This window comes from Castor canadensis, chromosome 8 (assembly GCF_047511655.1).
Source record: "Castor canadensis chromosome 8, mCasCan1.hap1v2, whole genome shotgun sequence".
NCBI classification, from domain to species: Eukaryota; Metazoa; Chordata; class Mammalia; order Rodentia; family Castoridae; genus Castor; species Castor canadensis.
The window spans coordinates 146,694,018-146,716,908 of record NC_133393.1 but is presented as its reverse complement, the minus strand read 5'-3'; the positions used below and the strand labels follow the sequence as shown (position 1 = coordinate 146,716,908).

Genomic DNA, 22,891 nt, shown 5'->3' with positions numbered 1-22,891 from the left:
TCAGGAGGAGAAGCACTGAACAGCAGAGAACGAAGACTAACGTCTTCATTTCTTAAGTCAGGAATCAAGACATAATGGCTATAGTTAAAAGATGTCAGAAATAAAAACATAAGTAAATTATTTATAGACACAAATTTCTAGCAAAGAATATAGAGGTACTGATTTAAGGATAATAGGAGAGGATAGGGAGGGGAGGTACAGAAACAGCAAAACCAAGTAAATTCTTATCTGTCCTGTGAGGAAGTAGATAATATATAAACTTCCTAGTCAGGAAGAGGGAAAGGGCCAGAGCTAATGCTTACTGCCCGGGGAAAGGGGTGAGCAGAGCCCCTGCACACAGGGATCTCCTTAGCCTTATGCACTTGTTACTTTGATTCTTTTTAATTATAAGAAACAGAAGTCACTTTCTAGCAGTTAGTAACCACCAACCACAGTACAGGAGAACTGGCTTCTGTACCACACTTTACCAATGATGGAGGAGTGTGAGCAGGCTCCAGTAAGAAATGAGCCTGACTCCTGAGGTGACAGGTGTCTGTCTAGGAGAAACCTTGGTGGTTGATGAACCAAGTTCTCTAAGAATGAAGAAGGGATGATAAGAGCGCATGCTGAACTGGGCAAACACAGTGACCGCCAACCTTGAGCAGATCTGTCTTCCAGCAACACTTTGACCTTCCCAGGTGCGCTTGCAGGCTGACTCTCCACTGTGAGGATCCCTGACTCCTTGTGGGGAAACTGAATTCCCTGGGCCTGTGACATCTGCTACTCCAGAGAGCAAGGATGCTTGCAAAGACATTAGGAACCATGTCCAAAGAAGGCCCACTGGTAAGTCCTCAGATTTAATGTGATTATAATAATGGATAATGATTGATCTACTATAAAGCTAAAAAAGGAATTTGTAATGCCAAGAAGAGTGATTATATTTGTCTTGGCTATCAAAAAAAAAAAAAAGACTGTCACTTAATCACGATATACAACTACACCCTCGTTCTGGTCTCCTCTCTCTCTAGATAGGATTTGTTGAGATTTCCATGGATAGACTTGCACCTCACATCTGCAGCACGCAATCTAGAACCTCATCCAAGTCCCACAACCAAAGCCTAATCCTATGAAGGTTTCTTTCTAATGCCCTCACTAGGGCTGTGGATCTCCACAGGGTGACTTCTCCCTCAGTGGGAATAACAGACTCTACTGCTTCAGCTGATGACAGGGATATCCCTGGTAGTCTTGAGCTGAAGGACCCTGACCATATAGACAAACGTTGCTTCTGTCCTGAGAAGAGAAAGAATAAAACCAGGCAGCTAGGAGGTTTCTCTCAGGCCACCTAAGATGGGCACAGCTCCTAGCAGTTTCCTTTGTCTTTTCAAGCCACATTATCACTGGCCATTCCAGGGCAGATCCGGGTCCAGGTGCAGGTCTTTGCTGTCTGACCTTATGTCAACGCACAGTGGCTCCCAAGGCCCCAGTGCCTTTCCACCAAGTGCAAAAGTCCTTTCTGGGTAAACAACTAGGACTATGACTTCACTGTCACACAATGACCACTAGTTCACCTACTTTGGGCAGTTCTGACAGATATCTGAGAGTCTCCATTTATTTCCTGCTGTCTCTCCCCTCCAGCATTAATGATTTTATGTGTATAGAAGAAAAAGAGAAAATTTCCAAAAATCACAGGACCAGCTATAATCCAAAGAGTAGCCGGGCTTGAGCAAGGCATTCAGAAGCCCCCGGCCCCCAGGTGACACCCAGGGCTGGGTCTCAGGCCCAGCCCCCTCCAACCTTCCCTCCCCTGTATTCACTAATGCTGGAGGGACTTTTAGGAGGAAGGGGTGGCGCCATTTCCTCACTGCACTGTCTGCTTCTCCCTATGTGCACAAAACAGGAAAAAAATCAGGTTAACACAAAGAGATGCATTTTTAGAATAAGCAGATTGCACAAACATGAAATGACCCTATGCAATCCAACGCTGGCCAGCTATGGGTGACACATGCCCTTTGTGGTTGATGGGATGTAAAGGATTCCAGAGTTTTGGTGAACAATCAACCATCCCCAGCCAACTCTGAAATGCACCCAGAACAGCCCAGCACCTGCCCTGCAGTAGCCACAGTCAGCAGAGGAAAGTGTGCAAGGGACAAAACCGTGCAAGGCTACGAGGGCAGTGCTCAGAGCAGCTTTGCTTTCAGCACCAAAAGCAAGGAAAGAAGTGGCCATCTGGCCCCGAGGGAGCACACAGGCAAATCAGAGGCCACCGTGCTAGGCTCACTGTGCCACCCTTAAACGAGATGAAGAGAAGGCGACCTGGAGGAGGACACCCAGGAGAGGAGGCCTGGGGACACACAGATGGAAATGGGTTCATGGAGCCACATTGGGCCAGCAAGTGTGAGTGTGCCCACGCCTCCATGTGTATTGGCATAAGTGAGGTTTAATTTTACCAGGTTACTGACATTTAAATGTAATTTTTACTACTTTATATCAAATACTCAATAAATCTATGGCCTGGAAAGCTGTGCCCATTTCTCCTCACAGCATCACCTCAATCTGAGAAAAATAGAGCAGACTTCCTGTTTCCCCACTTTACCGCAGCCCTGTGTCACGTGTATTCCACATGCTGCTGTCCCCTCATTGCTACTGTCCGACCTCTACCTCACCCCAGAGGTAGACAGCAGCCTACTAGGGCTCAGCAGGGCAGGGAATCCCACTCCATCTGTCAGGTGAAGATACAGACACTCAGAGAGGGGAAGTGACTTGCCCAGTGTCACACAGCTCTTCCTGGGCAGATGGGAGGGCAACACTGGTCCTCTGGCACTGAGACTGAAGCAAAAATGTGTCATTTTAATAACCAGATGTTCCTGGTTTCTCTCTGCTTCTGCAAAAGCAGAAGTCCACCCACACACACCCACTGCTTGATCTTTGGTTTTATGATTGTAAAGGCAGGAATATGCTAAAGGACACAACCTGCAAAGTGTTTCCTCAAGTCCCCACATCTGATCACCTTCCCAACTGGACACACAGGACAGCCTCTGCCTTCTTCCACCATCCCCCATGTGCTGAGCAGGGGCCAGGTGGGGGCCAAGGGTACAGGCCTGATATCTACCTGCTTAGCCTTCTTTCCAAGACCCCCTTCTTGAGACTCAGTTTTCCCACATGGCCAGGCACAGAGCAGGTGTTCAAAGACAGGTTGGCCAACACACCTCAGGTTTCCTATATCTCAGAAAACAAACCTTTGTCCCCAGCATTAGCACACCAAGGTCAGCTTTATAGTGGCCAGGCCACAAGGACCAGCTGGCTCTGTGTCCCCTGCCCTCCTCCACCTCTCTTGTTCCTCCATTTCTCACCTTCCTTCTGGAGTCACCTGGCTGTGACTCATGCTGATGCTTGGGACCTCTCTGGAGCTATCTGAATGATTTCCTCTCCTCTCTTCTGTTTTGGAGTGCAGGGGAAGGAAGAAGCAGTCAGACACAAGCATGTGTGCAAATTCATTCTCTGCTAGTGTTTAATAATATGACCTGGGATAATTGCCAACCTCTCTGAGCTCATCTCTGAAATGGGGAAAATAATCCTTCATTCCAGAGTCCTTGTTGAGGATGAGCTAAGGGAGGTCACTCCATCCCCAACTTACCACAGAATCTCTCCTGGCTGACTTTGGATGGACCCAGCTGTCCTTAGCTGTGTGCCTCCAGTGATGAGCTGTGCCTCTGAGTCGTAATCAGACGGGTTTCCCAGGCCAGATATACCCAAACAAGAAAAAGCAGAAAGGAAATGGAAAGGGAAAGTGCTGAGTTCTCAGAGCCACGATCAAACAAACTAGCAAGCAAACGTGCGTTTATTGGCTCCACCCTCAGTCCCACTCTCTTGACCCAGGGTCAACCCAGAGAAGGAGGGAAATGAGAGGAAGGAAAACCTCCAGGTTGCTTTGGACATCCGTTCCATGCCCTCCCACATCCTATCTCCTCCCACATCCTCTCCCTCCCCTTCTCCACTATCCCATCCCACATGGTCTCCCTTTCCTGAGGCTGTACTAGGCCCACAAGTGGAGGCAGGGTATGAATTAAATGAGCACCTGGGCCATTCCCAGGTGCAGATCTAGGCCACAAGAAGGAACCATCCAGAAGACACCATGGCTACCTGTTACAGAGGCTTATAAGCTGCTTTTGCTGAGGAGCACCGAATCCTTACCTGGGCCCAGAAATTAACCACAGGCAGGAATCAGTTAGATGATTGCCACACCTCTTTTCCATAGAAACAGGAGGAATAAATGGACATTGGAGAAAATTTAAGAGGAAAAACTTTTATTGTAGCCAGCTTGCATGCTGGCCAGTTTACTCAGTTTGTTAATTAAACTAACATTCCTTCCCTCTTTGTTTACATGCTGGAGGGTCCACAGTTAACTTCTTTTACCAATTAAACCACATCTCTCTTTTTAAAGATAAGATTAAACCTTATCTCTCTTTGACCACCAGAGAAGTAAATATGTCAGCCAAGACATAGATCTTCAGAGACATGGTACCAGACAGGAGAACCAAGGACAGAAGCCACTCTTGACATGTGTTTTGTCATGTTTTCAAGCTCAGCCAATGAGCTCCCCTTTAAAAAGTGGATGTTTTCTCTCAGAAGTGGGATGACAGAGTTTGAGAGGTTGACATTCCCTATCCTTCTCTTCATCTGACAAATAATAATCTTTATTTCCTTTTCCTCAAAAACCCTGCCTCAATATTGGGAAATGGAGGAAATAAAATAAAAGCAGTAGGACGGGGGGCCCCAGAGCCCACCAGTCCTTGTTTAATGGCCTCCTTGAAGCTGGACCTGGAGTGCTGTTGCTAAGGCACGACTGGGACAAAGGCTTGCTCTTGAGACACAAAGACAGAGGGGTGTCTCATGCACACTGTCCTTCAGTACCTACTCTTTGCCAGGCCCTATGGGAAAATGAGGCTTCAGAGAGTGACTTGCCCAGGGTTCCAGCATGGAGGAAGGGTAGGTAGATGGCAGGTCTGCATTGTTGATCCTCACTGGCCTCTGCCCAGTCTGTGGGGACTGGAGGAAGAAGGGAGAGGCTGTCCTGTGTGTCCAGGTGGGAAAGGTGACCAGACATGGGGCCTGAGAGAGGCTTGTTTCAGAATGATGTCTGCAGGACCATCCTGGTTTTGCAGTTGTAAGATCAAACTCTAGTCTGTTGTTGCACGGGGGTGGGAACAGGGGGAGTTAGACATCTGTGTGTGTAGAAGCAGAGGCAAACCTAGAGATTTTTGTTTGACTATAATCACAGGTTTTTTTTTTTAATTTTAATTTCAGAGTTACTGGGCTAGGGCTGGCCTCCAGTTTGCCCTCAAAGAGCAGTGTGATCTGGGCAAATCTCACCCCATCTCTTACCCTGTTTTTTTCTCCTAATAGATGGAGTTCAGATTCTCTGCTCTGCTGACCTCTCACAGCAGTGGAGTGGGATGTCATGCAGTGGGAACAGCAGACTGAAGGGACCCATGTTCCACAGGAGCTATGAGAAAGTGGGGAAACAGTTGGTAAATTTCATAGGTGGTGAAGGTGGGAGAGGCATTTCAAGGGAGAGTGAGTACCAGCCCAGGCCTGGTGGAGGGAGCAGATTATGGTTAAGGAGGCAAGAGGCCTCATAAGTCCTTGGAATCCAGGTACACTCAGGACAGGAAGAGGTGAAAAAGGAGGAGCTGGAGGCAAGAAGGCAGGTGTGCTGGGTGACAGGGCTTCAACTTGACCATGGGAAGTCATCAGGATGAGCTGCTTCTGGACCACTTCTTTCCCTGCTCAACAGGGTTTTGCTATGCATCTCTGCCCCTATACATCTCAGCCCCAGCAGTTGGCCAGGGGCAGAGCCAGCCAGGAAGGTGCCATTTAGACTTCCTCCAGCACCTCCCTTTTCCCCAACCATAAGTTTCCCCAGGAATTGAGCAGCCCAGAGGCTGAGCCAATATAGCAGGAGGGGCACTGTCACATAACATCACCCATCAGAGGCCCCCGGAAAGGTGAGACGGAGACCAAGGGTGACAAGAAGGATGAGAGCCAGGGGACAGCAGCTTTAGATGTGTGGAGTCATTCAAGCCCAGCTCTTTCTGCCCTTGCAGCTCTCAGTTTGGCTCATGGTCCCCATATCTCATGATCTCACAAGGCTGCTCTCATTTGAGAGCTAAGTAGACTTTGAGTAGGAAGAAAGAGCAAGGGGCATCCAGCTCTCCTGTCACATCTGTCTGTTAGAACTGCAGACTTCCAACATACCACATCAGACTTCCCCTCATGTCTCCGTGGTCAGGACTGGGTCAGACAGTCGCCATGATACTGAATCCAGAAGCTCATCCCTTGGAAAAACTAGTGTCTGAGAGTCGAGTGTTGGGATGAAAGAAAGGCTTCAGTTAGAGTCAGAAATGGAAAAGGGGGAACTTTCGTGGCACATCAACTTCTGTACTCCACAAGTGTGCTGGCTCACAGATCCAGGATAAGGATAGAGAGGGGACAGATGGTCTATAAAGGGAGCCATAGTCACGTTCTTTCTGGGAACAGACTGAGGTCTTCTAGGGACATGGGTGCCACCCATCTTGCTTCTTTTCTATTGTGGTGTTTCCTGTCCTGGTGGCTGGTAGGTCCCATTTTCCCTGAAAGGGACACTGAGAGGCTAGACACAGGTATGTCAAGTTACCCCTGCATTATATTTCTGAACAAAACCTTTCAGAACCAGTCACTTGAATGGCCCCTGTCTGAGATGGGAGGTAGCTAGAAGGATGTGGAAGTGGCTTGGCAGCAAAGACAACTGGACATGAATTCTCTGATAATGGCTTGAGCTGCTGTGGCTTGGAAAGAGAAAGGAACCTGGTGGGAGCCTTCCCCACCTTTGCATGGCCTGACAGGGACACCTCGCAGCCACCTGAGTTCATTCCTTTTCTTAACATGACAGAAGAAATATGTGTCTGTCCAGTCAGTGTCCCCCAGCCCAAGGCTACCAGGGACACACAGTTGAACCAGTAGCATTGCTTATTCTTAGCAAGGCAGAGAACACACCATGAAGATCCATGGCCTTAGTGAGAGGGCGTTAGAAAGAATACATTATAGGATTGGGGCTTCAGCTGGCTCTTTTGGAAAAGCGTCTAGACTGTGTGCAGTGACAATTCTATCCATGGAGAACTCAATAAATAACATAAATGGGTTTCTGAATAAATAAAATTAATCTGGTCTGAAGGGACCAGAACAGGGATAAAGCTTAGTAATGAAGCAACAATCATTCTTTTTAGCAATGATAGGGTTTCTCTGTCTGTTTCTGTGACTATAACTAAACACCAGAGGCCAGGAATTTAGTTACACCTACAGGTGTAAATTACAAATCATAATTTGTAAATTATTAATTTTCAAATAATAGAGGTTTAACTCAAGGTCTGGTGCTGGGATGTGTAAGAGCATGGTGCCTTGGTGTTTGGTGACAATCTTCTTGCTGCTTCAAAACATGGCAGAGGTCATCACATGGCAAGACAGAGCAAGTATGCCGGCTCAGGTTATGTTTCCTCTTCTTAAAAAGCCACAAATCCCCATCATTCTTATGACGGAGATCCCATCCATCCATAGATCCCATCCTTATGACATCATCTAATTCTAAGTACCTCCCAAAGGCCCCACTCCAAATATTGTCAACATACAAAGTGAGGATTGTTTCTGCACAGAGAATTTGGGAGACATTTTTAAACTAAAGCAGAAGCAGTGTTTGACATTGTGTGAGTGACACAAAGAACTTGTTTTTGTTTGTCTCATTTAATCATGGTCTTAGGGAAACCTAGTTGAGATTGATATTCTCTGCTTTCTCTAGATTGCAGCTCCCGCCACTTTACTTTCCTTAGTTATCACCTCTGCACCCAGCGTTGTCTTCTGACATTTGTTGGACCCTTGGTCTCCCGTTGGTCTAATCTTTCCATTTTTTCCATTGGCAGCAGTATGAGTGAAGCAGTGTGTGAGTTCTTAGTTCCTCAGCCTGGGTGTGAACCCAGGAGTGATCACTTACTCAATTTCTGACCTTAACAAGTATGTTTAGATTTCATCATCTGTAAACTAGAACATGTGTTGCAGACAATTTATAGTTTATTGGAAGAATTCTGTGAGTTATCATGTATAAAGCATTAGACAAATTACTAGTGTAGAGTAGTTTGTCACTACTGTCATTATCTGTCTTTATACCTTTCAGTGCCTTACTCTCATTGTAATCAAATCTCAGGATCTTCAGTTGATCAAAGCCCTTTTGCCTTCTTAAAACAAAGGGCGTCAACCCCTTTGCTTTCTTTTCTTATCTCCCCAGGCAAGGTTATCATAAGAGAACTGGAAATTCTCTGTTTCGGTAGACCTCTTACTGTTGTTGTTTTTAAGATAACTAAGATCTGGTCAGACTGAAAGAATGGACATCATCACATACTGCCTGAGGGAGTGTTGATTGCATACTCATTTGCATAACAGTGTCCCACTAGATATGAAAAGATTTTAAAGGTTAATACCCTCTGTGTAAATCACTCTACTTCTAGAATTATCTTAAACAATCTGAAAGGCAGGCGAAGTTTTATGCAAGGATAATGTTCTTAGAACTGCTATGTACAGAAAGAATTAGAAACAACCATTAGAGGGTGACAGCAGATAGGTCAGAGCAGCCAAGAGATGACAAGAACAGGCCTGGCAGGACTCCAGACTGTTATGTGAAAGTCAGCACAGCTGTCTACCTTGGTCTTGCATCCAGCAAGAGCAGAATTCAGGCAAGCCACGAAAATAGAGTGAAAATGACAGGGTGAGAATCAACTAAATTGGGTCCTTTCTGTCAAAGGGCTTGCTCAGCCAGCACAGCATGAGACTCTTAATCTCTGAGTCATGGGTTCCAGTCCCTTCCCTCCCACCTTTGCCCGGTACCACACTATTGAATATGTCTGACATTGTGTAAATATTAGCTAATTTCCCCATTTGTCTATATGCTCTGTGGCACATTGCCTAACTATATCTGCTTTCAGCAGAGAATCATTTGTCAGTGGATGTCCTAAACTCAAACCATTAGTTTTAAGATAATCATTGTCCAAAGGAATTTCTGCTTCAAGGTCCTCTTGGCCCATGGGTTAATTATATACTTGGTGCTGCCATTTCAGGCCAAACATCATTTTAGGCTTCAGTTTCCCCAGAATCCTAGAATTCCTGCCTCATGGTCACCCCTTTGTCTTTGACTACACCAACCAAACTAAGTTTCAGGTCCATGCTCTCCAGTCATGTCTGTTCTTCCCCTAGGCCCTCCCTAAACATCAACCTTAGTCAATCACAGAGACTGTAAACCTGAGCTCCCTCTTTAGAACAAGGAACAGTCCTTCAATAGGGACAAAAACTGAGGTGGTCCTTCCACCCTGTGTGCTTGCTTGCCTAACTCCAGTTAAGAGGCACACCCTTCTACAGGAGTAAATTTTCCCTTGCCTACCAACTTTTGAGAACATGTCTGATTTGTGATAGTGGCAGCACCCCAATATTTCTAACAGCTCTTGGTGGCCCATATGAGGACTCATAATGTCTCCCAGGAGTGTCACAGAGACCCCTTCATTAAAGGGAATGTTTTCCACTGCCTCATTGCAGTGTCTTTGGGGTAGGGTGGGAGGGATCTGCACTTCCTGAGGGTGGCAACAGATGACCAAACTGAAAGCTAGTGGGCAATGTGGGGAAAAGAGCTCAAGCAAGCACTACAGGGGACCAGGTAACTTCCTGCATGGGCCAAGATGGGAAAGTCGAGTATTGCCTTGCTGGTCGGGACATCCTGGGACGTGCTGGGACTTGTCTCAGAGACAGGGCAAGATCTGATTCCTGAGATGAAGAAAGCACTTTGGGTAGAATATAAGAAACTCCAGTACAGAGGGTTGAATATCTTCTCAGGAATACAGGTAAAATGCAAGAAACTTCCAATATGGGAGCGGGGGGATTGAGCCTCTTCCTCAGAAAACACACAGCCAAAGGGATATGTAACAAAAACTCAGTTCCAAGGAAGGAGACTCCCAAGAGACCAGTCCTGTCAGTCAAAAAGAGACTATGCCCTCTGCTAGCAGAGGGGACCTATGACTTTGTTCCCACATAAAGTTTCTAAAAGGAAAAAATGTTAAAGGGAAAAAGAAAGTACTTTTGAATAAGAAAGGATTTTGTAAAAAGGTTTGTCCCAAAGAATTGTTTCAAAAATAAAAAGAGGAGATTTCCAAGATGGCAGCTAGAGGGAGGAAGCAGAAAGCGAGCCTCCTATAGTGAAATCTTGGAGAGACACTGGAGACACACTTTGCAGGCATTATCACTGAGAAGAGACAAAACTTTGACCCCTCCACACCTCCAGCCAGCACAGAGCATCTCCACTTCACGTTAAACGGAGAAAGCAGGAGGGCCCCCGGGCTGTCAGTCGCCTGGGAAGACGTGGACTAGTTGAGCTTCGCGGTGCTGCGGTACTCCCACAGACAACCCTAGGCCCGAGCAGCATAGCCCCTGGACAGACCGACCCCCACCCGGGGAAAAAAGAGAAACTGAGTAATAAGCAATAAGAACAATAAAGACACATGGGAAAGAGGGTGGGGAGCCCTGAACACCAAAGACTGGGGGAAGGGAATCCTTCCTGGGACTGTAAATAAACAAGCCAGGCAGGCAGGAGAGGCTCTGGTGGGAGCGGGGGTGCGTGCCCAGCAACCAGGAGCAGGAAAGCTGGTGAGAGTGGCAGAGGGAGGAAAACTCCACAGGAGAGGAGGGGAGACCCACTTCCCAGTGAGCTGTAAATAAACACGCAGGCCTGAGAACATGAGTGCAGTGTCACCTTTCCCAGTGCTTGGAAAGGGGAAAGCTTGTAGCAGAGGCTCACTCACAGGAGAAATCTGAGCAAACAATGCCTGCAGGGCCAGGTGAGTGCTAAGCTCACCCCAGAGATCTGCATAAATAACGCCTCCAGCAACAGCAGGCTGACAGCAGCAGGAAGGCAAGCCACAGCTGCAGATACCATTCCCAGAACTGTCTCCAGACTCTTTTTTTTGGTTTTTTTTTTCTTTTTTTCTCTTTTTCTCCATACCTTTGATGAGAGAACAACCAAATTACACCTGCATGCTGAAAAACTTACTGAAACTGTATTGCATTTGAACTTGGGACACTTGGTGGGGATTTTGTATGTGTGTGTGTAGTTTTGTTCTACTTTATGCATCCCCTTTGATGAGACAACTACAGAACAACATCTGAGGCACCATCTCCAGGATTGGAGACCGAGACGGACACCCAAATTATTAAGACTGAAACTTCATTGCATTTGAACTTGGAGGTTTTTTGGTTTTTTAGCTTTTTGGTTTTTTTTAAAAATTATCTATTTTGCATTTTATTTTATTTTTATACATAGATATTTCTTTCATTTACCTATTTTTATTTTTATTCTTATCTTTTTTTATTATTTTTTATTTTCAATCCACACTCTGTCTCTCTAATGCCTGTTCAGCTTACTGCCAATTAGTACACTAATGCTCCCTGTTTATACCATTGAAACTTTCTTGTCTAATTCCTCATTCTGTATTCTCCTTCTTGTCTGTTGATTTGCTTTTCCCTTTCCTTTAACTTCTTGCTTTCCATCTCCATTCACCCTTCCATTCTAAATATTACCATTGTTATTATTACAAGCTAGAAAACACTTAATTGCACACAGTACAGGAACAGTAACAATATCAAAGACAATGACGAGAAGACAGAAAAAACAGGGAAACCAGTTTCCCCACAGCAAAAAATTAGTACAGGAACCAGAGGGGAATGAAGAAAACAGAAACTCAGATCCACACTCCAACAAAATGAAGATAAATTATGCCAAAGGACCCAATGAAGCCCACAAGAATAATTTAAAAGAAGACATACTACAGGTACTCAATGAGAATTTTATAGAGATGATACTGGATATGGTCAACCAAAATGTACAGGAGACACTCAAGAAATTCCAAGACAACAAAAATAGAGAATTTGAAAAAGCAAAAGAAGAAATAAAGGAAACCATAGAAGCACTGTATAAACACCAAAGTGAAAGAGAGAACACGATGAATAAACAGATAAATGAACTCAGGACAAAAATAGACAACATTAAAGAAAAAACCACCCAGGATATGGAAAACCTCAGAAAAAAGAATGAAACAGAACTGCAAAATAAAACAGAAGGCCAATCCAGCAGAATAGAACAAACAGAAGACAGAATCTCAGAACTTGAAGATGAAATGGTAATTAAAGGAAAAACCAAAGAACTATTAATTAAACAACTCAAGACCTGTGAAAAGAAAATGCAAGAACTCACTGACTCCATCAAAAGACCAAACTTGAGAATCATGGGCATCGAAGAAGGAGAAGAGGTGCAAGTGAAGGGAATGCGTAATATATTCAACAAAATAATAACGGAAAATTTCCCAAATCTAGAGAAAGATATTCCCATACAGATGCAAGAGGCCTCCAGGACACCAAACACACCAGATCAAAATAGAACTACTCCACGACATATCATCATTAAAACAACAAGTTCAGAAACTAGGGAAAGAATATTGAAGGCTGTAAGAGAGAAAAAACAAGTAACATACAAAGGTAAACCCATCAAAATCACAGCAGACTTCTCAACAGAAACATTAAAAGCAAGAAGAGCATGGGGTGAGACCTTCCGGGCACTGAATGAAAATAACTTCCACCCCAGGATACTCTACCCAGCAAAACTATCATTCAAAATAGATGGAGCAATAAAAGTCTTCCATGATAAGCAGAAACTAAAACAATATGTGACCACAAAGCCACCACTACAAAAGATTCTTCAAGGGATTCTGCACACAGAAAGTGAAACCCAACTTAACCATGAAAAGACAGGCAGCACCAAACTACAGGAAAAGAAAAAGCAAAACAGTAGAGAGTAACCCCAACTTAGGAACACACAAATAAACCTTCAAACAGCTAAGACAACTAAATGACAGGAATCACCACATACCTATCAGTACTAACACTTAATGTTAACGGACTTAATTCACCTTTCAAAAGGCACTGCTTGACAAAATGGATTAAAAGGGAAGATCCAACAATTTGTTGATTACAGGAGACCCATCTCACTGACAGAAATAAGCATAGGCTTAGGATGAAAGGCTGGAAGAAGATTTACCAAGCCAATGGCCCCCAAAAACAGGCAGGAGTAGCAACACTTATCTCTGACAAAGTAGACTTCAAACCTACATTGATCAAACAAGATAAAGAAGGACATTCCATACTAATAAAAGGGGAAATAGACCAAAAGGAAATAATAATCATCAACCTGTATGCACGCAATGTCAACGCACCCAATTTCATCAAACATACCCTGAAAGACTTAAAAGCACATATTAATGCCAACACAGTGGTTGTGGGAGACTTTAACACCCCATTATCATCAATAGATAGGTCATCCAAACAAAAAATCAATAAAGAAAGCCAAGATCTAAAATATACAATAGATCAAATGGACCTAGTTGATGTCTACAGAACATTTCATCCAACTTCTACACAATATACATTCTTCTCAGCAGCCCATGGAACCTTCTCCAAAATAGATCATATCCTAGGACACAAAGCAAGCCTCAGCAAACATAAGAAAATAGAAATTATACCTTGCATACTATCTGATCACAATGCAATAAAATAAGAACTCAACAACAAAAGTAAAGACAAAAAACATGCAAACAGCTGGAAACTAAATAACTCATTACTTAATGAAGAATGATCATTAATGAAATTAATGATCATTGATGAAATAAAGAGAAAATTAAAAAGTTCCTGGAACTCAATGAAAATGAAAACACAACCTACCAGAACCTATGGGACACAGCAAAGGCAGTCTTGAGAGGAAAGTTGATAGCCATGAGTGCATATATTAAAAAGACTGAAAGATCCCAAATCAATGACCTAATGATACATCTCAAACTCCTAGAAAAACAAGAACAAGCAAATCCCAAAACAAATAGGAGAGAAATAATAAAAATAAGAGCTGAAATCAACAAATTGAAACCAAAAAAACCATACAAAGAATTAATGAAACAAAAAGTTGGTTCTTTGAAAAAATAAACAAGATCAATAGACCCCTGGCAAACCTGACTAAAATGAGGAGAGAAAAAACCCAAATTAGTAGAATCAGGAATGCAAAAGGGGAGATAACAACAAACACCATGGAAGTCCTGGAAATCATCAGAGACTACTTCGAGAACCTATATTCAAATAAATTTGAAAATCTTAAAGAAATGGACAGATTTCTAGGTACATATGATCATCCAAAACTGAACCAAGAAAAAATTAGTCACCTGAATAGATCTATAACACAAAATGAAATTGAAGCAGCAATCAAGAGTCTCCCCAAAAAGAAAAGTCCAGGACCTGATGGATTCTCTGCTGAATTCTATCAGACCTTTAAAGAAGAACTGATACCAACCCTCCTTAAACTGTTCCATGAAATAGAAAGGGAAGGAAAACTGCCAAACACATTTTATGAAGCCAGTATTACACTTATCCCAAAACCAGGCAAAGATACCTCCAAAAAGGAGAACTATAGGCCAATCTCCTTAATGAGCATTAACGCAAAAATCCTCAACAAAATAATGGCAAACTGAATTCAACAACACATCAAAAAGATTATTCACCATGACCAAGTAGGCTTCATCCCAGGAATGCAGGGGTGGTTCAACATATGAAAATAAATAAATGTAATAAACCACATTAACAGAAGCAAAGACAAAAATCACTGATCATCTCAATAGACGCAGAAAAAGCCTTTGATAAGATCCAACACCATTTCATGATAAAAGCTTTAAGAAAACTAGAAATAGAAGGAAAGTACCTCAACATTATAAAAGCTATATATGACAAACCTACAGCCAGCATTATACTTAACAGAGAAAAACTAAAACCATCCCCTCTAAAATAAGGAACCAGACGAGGATGACCACTACCTCCACTTCTATTCAACATAGTACTGGAATTCCTAGCCAGAGCAATTAGGCAAGAAGAAGGAATAAAAGGAATACAAATAGGTAAAGAAACTGTCAAAATATCCCTATTTGCAGACGACATGATCCTATACCTTAAAGACCCAAAAAACTCTACTCAGAAGCTTCTGGACATCATCAATAGCTATAGCAAGGTAGCAGGATATAAAATCAACATAGAAAAATCATTAGCATTTCTGTACACTAACAATGAGCAAACGGAAAAAGAATGTATGAAAACAATTCCATTTACAATAGCCTCAAAAAAAATCAAATACCTAGGTATAAACCTAACAAAAGATGTGAAAGACCTCTACAAGGAAAACTATACACTTCTGAAGAAAGAGATTGAAGAAGACTATAGAAAGTGGAGAGAGCTCCCATGCTCATGGATTGGTAGAATCAACATAGTAAAAATGTCGATACTCCTAAAAGTAATCTACATGTTTAATGCAATTCCCATCAAAATTCCAATGACATTCATTAAAGAGATCGAAAAATCTGTGAAATTTATATGGAAACACAGGAAGCCACGAATAGCCAAGGCAATACTCAGTCAAAAGAACAATGCAGGAGGTATCACAATACCTGACTTCAAACTATATTATAAAGCAGAAGCAATAAAAACAGCATGGTACTGGCACAAAAACAGACATGAAGACCAGTGGAACAGAATAGAGGATCCAGATATGAAGCCACACAACTATGAGCAACTTATCTTTGACAAAGGAGCTAAAAATATACGATGGAGAAATAGCAGCCTCTTCAACAAAAACTGCTGGGAAAACTGGTTAGCAGTCTGCAAAAAACTGAAACTAGATCCATGTGTATCACCCTATACCAATATTAACTCAAAATGGATCAAGGATCTTAATATCAGACCACAAACTCTAAAGTTGATACAGGAAAGAGTAGGAAATACTCTGGAATTAGTAGGTATAGGTAAGAACTTTCTCAACGAAACCCCAGCAGCACAGCAACTAAGAGATAGCATAGATAAATGGGACCTCATAAAACTAAAAAGCTTCTGTTCTTCAAAAGAAATGGTCTCTAAACTGAAGAGAACACCCACAGAGTGGGAGAAAATATTTGCCGGCTACACATCAGACAAAGGACTGATAACCAGAATATATAGGGAACTTAAAAAACTAAATTCTCCCAAAACTAATGAACCAATAAAGAAATGGGCAAGTGAACTAAACAGAACTTTCTCAAAAGAAGAAATTCAAATGGCCAAAAAACACATGAAAAAATGCTCACCATCTCTAGCAATAAAGGAAATGCAAATTAAAACCACACTAAGATTCCACCTCACCCCTGTTAGAATAGCCATCATTAGCAACACCACCAAAAACAGGTGTTGGCGAGGATGTGGGGAAAAAGGAACCCTCTTACACTGTTGATGGAAATGTAAACTAGTACAACCACTCTGGAAAAAAATTTGGAGGCTACTTAAAAAGCTAAACATTGATTAACATTTGATCCAGCAATACCACTCTTGGTGATATACCCAAAAGACTGTGACACAGGTTACTCCAGAGGCACCTGCACACCCATGTTTATTGCGGCACTATTCACAATAGCCAAGTTATGGAAACAGCCAAGATGTCCCACTACTGACGAATGGATTAAGAAAATGTGATATCTATACACAATGGAATTTTATGCAGCCATGAAGAAGAACGAAATGTTATCATTCGCTGGTAAATGGATGGAATTGGAGAACATCATTCTGAGTGAGGTTAGCCTGACCCAAAAGACCAAAAATCGTATGTTCTCCCTCATATGTGGACCTAGATCAAGGGCAAACACAACAATGGGATTGGAGTTTGAGCACATGATAAAAGTGAGAGCTCACAAGGGAGGGGTGAGGATAGGTAAGACACGTAAAAAAATTAGCTAGCATTTGTTTCCCTTAACGCAGAGAAACTAAAGCAGATACCTTAAAAGCAACTGAGGCCAGTAGGAAAAGGGGACCAGGAACTAGAGAAAAGGGTAGATGAAAAAGAATTAACCTAGAAGGTAACTCATACACAGGAAATTAATGTGAGTCAACTCCCTGTTAGCTATCCTTATCTCAACCAGCAAAAACCCTTGTTCCTTCCTATTATTGCTTATACTCTCTCTTCAACAAAATTAGAAATAAGGGCAAAATAGTTTCTGCTGGGTATTGAGGGGGTAGGGGGGATAGGGAGGGGGCTGAGTGGGTGGTAAGGGAGGGGGTGGGGGCAGTGGGGAGAAATGATCCAAGCCTTGTATGCACATATGAATAATAAAAGAAAAATAAATAAATAAATAAATAAATAAAAATAAAAAGAGGAATAAGGACAAACCATTAGAAGGTTCAAAATGTCATATGAAGATCCTGAGGAAGTTTTACAAGTGTATAATGGGCATAGTTTATAAAAGTTTTTTTGTGTGGTTAAGTTGACTGTAATCTAATAGTTATCTAAAGGATTTCCTAAAGTCAAAATATAAGTTGTTATAAAGCTAACACCTAATTTTCTTGTCTTAAAAAAAATTCTGCTCTTAGTAACTGCTAAAAACTGGCTTATAGGAAAGTTGGGGGTTTTTTTCCCAAGATAAATAATTGCTTGTGTTTTGCTAACTTTATTGGATTTTTGGCTATGTAGGAAATTAAACCTTAACTAGATCAGTTCATTTAAGTATTTGCCTTTTCAATGATTTTAATATGTTTAACATCCTAAAAATGTGTGGGCTGGGTGTCTAAACTTCATTTAAATGCTATATAAGTTTAATACAAAGTGACGATCACTTTTTAAATAGAAAAAAAGTCTATTTAGGGGCTCTAGCACTGTCTCCCTAAGCTTATAAGAGGTCTAAAAGCTTTACTAAATCCTACTCCAAAGGTAAAAATGTTAAATTAACATATGTATGACACCTGTTCAGCTATGATGCTAATTATTACTTTCTTTAAATGTTAAATGTACATAAGTTTTCTAAATATATGTTCCTATAATTAAAAACAGTGCCATTTAATTAAGGACTAGACATTGGTCTCTCATAAAGTATATCTATGATTTAAAAAAAATATTGTAACTTGTTTAAAATTCATTTACTCTAAAAGCAAAATTAAAAGGAAAAAACAGGTGATGCTTCTTATGTCCTTTAAGGAGGACTTGGTGGGGGGGGGGGGGAGGGCGGAGGTCAGAGGCTGGTTTTATTTTAAGGGATCTTACCAAAAACCCTTAATAAGTCTAGGGGTAGGCTCCAAATTAAACAAGATAACATTTTTAATTAACTATGAGCAGCCTGTTCCTCATTAGCATTTTACCCCCCTGGCCTACAGCTATCATCTGATAACTAAGAGTTTCTGGAGTAAAAGGAGAGGGATTTAATATCCTCCTATTTAAAGAAACCCCGTAAAATATAAAGACAGATAACCAAACGAATACTAAAAACAAAACTCCCTTTGACTAAATGCCTTCCTATTCCCTTCTCCAAATGAGAACAGCCCCTGGGAAGGATATTGGGCTTTTCCCATATGAACTGTTAATATGGCATGTCTTACCGAAGGAGGGCTTCTGACCTTCCCATTATGGAAACCAAAGATGAGGTCTTCTGGCTTCTCAAACTCCACCCCTTGAGTTTTCAGCACATCCTCAACAACCTGGAGGCCATATCCTGATAAAGGCCTAGAAGGAAGATAAACTAGAGCCCATCTGAGAAGGACCTTTCCAAGTGCTACTCACCACTGCGACAGCACTCCGGACCATGGAATGAGGTTGGACCCACTACACCAGAGTCAAGAGCACCCTGGTCTCGGTCACTTCCTCTGCAGAGGAGGAGCGATAGACAATTGTCCCCCAACCCGACCCTCCAAAACTAACTTTAAACAGACTATACTAATTTACTTGATCATGTTAAATACTTATTCTGTTGGTGGGAGGGGCCAGGGATGGACCCCAGATAAGTTTTTTCCTACATACCTGACCATAAGTATAACTAAGTCCCCAACAGGTCATAAGACTTGATGCCTGTCAGGTCCTGGCCTGTGGGAATTTAAATAATCAAAGACAGTTGTCACAAAAGGAAAAATTCTTATGTCCTAAATGGGAAACTTGCACAAACAGGAGGGCCCCTTGTCTATCCTAGAGTGATAGCTGGTGCACTACTAAATATCAGGCTAGACTGCTGACCCTAGTTCTTGTTACTCACCTTCCTTATCAGCCATTAACCAAAAAGGTAGAACCCCTGTCCAATTCTGCCACTTCAGGAACACCCTCCAGGTGTATCCTAGCATATCGTCCCTTCTCCCTCCAAGATCTGAATCAGATTAAAGAAGACCTTGGCAAATTTTCTGATGACCCTGATAAATATCTAGTCTTTAGTAAAGATTGGCCAGGTTTTAGACCTCACCTGGTATGATGTGATGCTGGTTTTAGCACACACTATCTGGGGAGGCCACATTTGGAGCAGCTATTGATTATGGAAATGGGTCACTTGAGCTCAAACTCCCCCTAAGGATAGTAGATCCCCCAAATCAAACACAAGTTAAGAGAAGACACAACACAGCCGAGTCTTCAGAGGTAACTGAGGAAGAAGGGAGTATCTTGGAGGAGAGAGACACTCTCCCCTACCCCAATGGAGAATTAGGCAGTCCCTAAAACAGACCCCAGGTGGTCTTATAACACCAGAGAGGACTTACGGCAAGCCTGTCACTTCTTCCACTGTGTCATAAATGGTTTAAAAAGAACTGGTATTAAGCTTCTCAAGTATAGTCAAGTGACACAGGTTAAACAGGAGGTGGAAGATGCTCCTTCTAGATTTCTCAGAAGATTGAGGGAGGCCCTCATTAAACACAACAACTTTAATCCTGATACATATGAGGAACAACAATTGATTCTAATAGATAAATTTATAACCCAATCTGCCCCAGACATATGCAGAAGAATTCTGAAGTCCCCCAAAGTCCCTGAAGACACTTTGAATAACCTCTTAAATTGGCTACTAAGGTGTTCTACTCTAGGGAGGAGGAGAAATTACAGGTTTAGAGGTTTAAACAGAGGGAAAAGCAGAGGCTCTAGTGGCAGCCATGACTAAGGGGAGAACATGGAAGAGATCCTATTTGCCACTGGTGTAGTAAACCTGGCCACTTCAAAAAAAGACTGCCCTGAGGGGTCTCACGGGCCCTGCCCAATTTGCCAAGGGGACCACTGGAGATCAGACTGTTCCAAGGGACAAAGCTCCCAAGGGAGGAACTCCTCCATAATGGTCCAGAGGTAGGACTAATGGGGCCCAAGGTCCCCATCTCATGAGGTCCCTCTGTTCTGGTCTGAGATCACCAAATGGGAACCATGGGTAGTTACTGAATGGGAACCGTGGCTAGTTACTGAATGGGAACCGTGGCTAGTTACTGAATGGAACCGTGGGTAGTTGTTGAATGGGAACTGTGGGTAGTTGTTGAATGGGAACCGTGGGTAGTTACTGAACGCAATTGTGGGTAGTTACTGAATGGGAACCGTGGGTAGTTATTGAATGGGAACCATGGGTAGTTATTAATGGGAACCGTGGGTAGTTATTGAATGGGAACCGTGGGTAGTTATTAATGAGAACCGTGGGTAGTTACTGAACGGGAACCGTGGGTAGTTATTGAATGGGAACCGTGGGTAGTTATTGAAGTGGAGGAAAACATGAATGATTCCCAAATGGACACTGGTGCTTCATATTTAGTTCTCTCCTACTCCAGACTGCTGTCCACTGAAAGGCAACAGTCTGTGGAGTCTCTGGCCAGCCTCTAACTGGCCATTTCACCCCACCCCTTGGCTGTGAAGAGGACAACAGCATCCTTGTCACACATTCCTTTCTGACAATGCCTGAGGCTCCTACTCTTCTCTTAGGTAGAGCCATCTTAGCTTGAATGAAAACTCATGTCCTGATAGGACACAACCCTAACCTGATAATGCTTTTGGTGGAGACTGAGACTGACTTGAATCTCTGGGTAGATGGAGGACAGTTTAGCAGGGCACAAGGAGCTGCCCCAGTACAAATGCATCTTAAACCTGGGGCAGCATATGCTCTTCAGAGACAATTTCCCTTTTGTCAAGAGACAAGGGAAGGCTTATCTAAGATAATAAGAAGGTTAAAGCAACAAAATCCCTACTGCTCTACAGCAGTCCCTGTAATACTCCAATCCTTGTAGTTAAGAAAAAAATTGCAAGACCTGAGGATGGTTAATGCAGCAGTCATTTCCATCCACTTTGTGGTCCCTAACTTACACCCTACACCCTATTATCACAGATCCCTCCAGATACTTCCTGGTTTACAGTGATAGATCTAAAGGATGCTTTCTTTTACCTTCCTATATATTCAGATTCCCAATACCTGTTTGCCTTTGAGGACCCTGAGATTCAGTTGGGATAGCTAACTTGGACTGTCCTCCCCCAGTGATTCAGAGATGGTCCCCATTTGTTTGGACCAGCTTTAGCCAAGGACCTATGACAATTCAAGTTCCCAAAGAGCACCATTATTCAATATATAGATGACATCTTGCTCTGCTCTCCCTCCAAGCAGTTCTCTGAGGAGGATACTGTCAAACTTCTTAATTTTTCTAGCCAAAAAAGAAAGGATACAAACAAACTCCAGGTGGGTCATTTGACCCACGCATCTATAAAGATGCCTTGGAGTTCCTCAGGGAGTCCCTAATGAATTCAAGGCTAAAAACCAAATAGCAGCAGGTTTTACATCAGTTCTATTCTGTTGGTCCATGATAAATAAAAATATAGACTAGATTAATTGTTAATTAATCAGCAAAGGTTTATTAATTATACAAGGAATGCCATCAAGGGGATAGCAAAACAACTAGGTGCCACTAGTCAGATGGCATGGGAAAATAGGTCGGCCTTAGACATGATTCTAGAAGAAAAATGGGGGAGGGGGGCCTGTGTTATGACCAGTGGCCAGTGTTACACTTTCATCCCCATTAACACTGCCCTGATGGCACTGTCGCAAACGTCTTACAAAGGTTAACTATCCTGAGAAATGAATCAACAAAAAATTTAAAAATTGATGACCCATTCACTAACTGGACGGAAAATGGTTTGGGAAATGGAAAGGCATCACGACATCTATCATTAACCCACGAATTGCTGTACTAGCAAACAGCCCTCACCAAACAACCCCTACCTCATATCAATATAATCTGCTCCCACTAAGTACTGCTGAAAGAAAAGCCAGCTCCTGTTAAAAAAAATTGAAGAAAAGAATTGAAATTAAAAGAAAAGGGAGGAATTGTGAGAATCCACTAAATTGGGTCTTTTCTGTCAAAGGGCTAGCTCTGGGGCAGAGGGTGGCACAAACAATGTGTACATGTAAGTAAATGTAAAAATGATAAAATAAAAGGAGAAAGAAAAAACAAAGGGCTAGCTCAGTCGGTAGAACATGAGACTCTTAATCTCCATGTCATGGATTCAAGTCCCTTCCCTCCCACCCCTACCTGGTACTACACTATAGATTATGTCTGTCATTGTGTAGATATTAACTTATTTCCCTAGCTGCCTATGTGCTCTGTGACATGTCACCTAACTGTAAAGTTTCTGCCTTAAGCAGAGAATTGTTTGTCATCAGATGTCCTAAAACTCAAACGGCTCGTTATAGGATAATCATTATCCAAAGGAATCTCTGCTTCAAAGTCCCCTTGACCCATGGGTTAATTATATACTTGGTGCTATCATTTCAGGTCAAAGATCACTTCAGGCCTCAGTTGCCCCAGAATTCTAGAATTCTGCTCTTCATGGGTCACCCCTTTGTCTTTGAGTATACCAACCAAAATAAGTTTCATGTCCAGGCCCTCCAATCATGTCTGCTCTTCCCCTATGCCCTTCCCTAAACCTCAACCTTAGTCAATCATGAAGATTGTAACCCTAAGCTCCCCTCTTAGGGCAAGAGGA

The 22,891-nt window shown here is 42.6% G+C and overlaps 1 protein-coding gene across 5 annotated transcripts in view; it reads right to left on the bottom strand.

Annotated features, from left to right (window-relative positions):
* Window positions 1-22,891, bottom strand: part of LOC109687683 (apolipoprotein L3-like) — a 51,484-nt gene that overhangs the window by 20,438 nt on the left and 8,155 nt on the right. Inside the window, exons 3-5 of one of the 5 annotated variants that reach the window (XM_074084391.1) lie at window positions 6,235-6,331; window positions 3,614-5,482; window positions 3,330-3,414 (exon numbers count right to left, since the gene is read on the bottom strand). The exons of 1 other annotated variant lie outside the window; for it this stretch is intronic. The gene's annotated coding sequence lies outside the window, so the exon portion shown is untranslated. 3 more of the 5 variants (XM_074084389.1, XM_074084390.1, XM_074084396.1) reach the window with 3 other exon arrangements.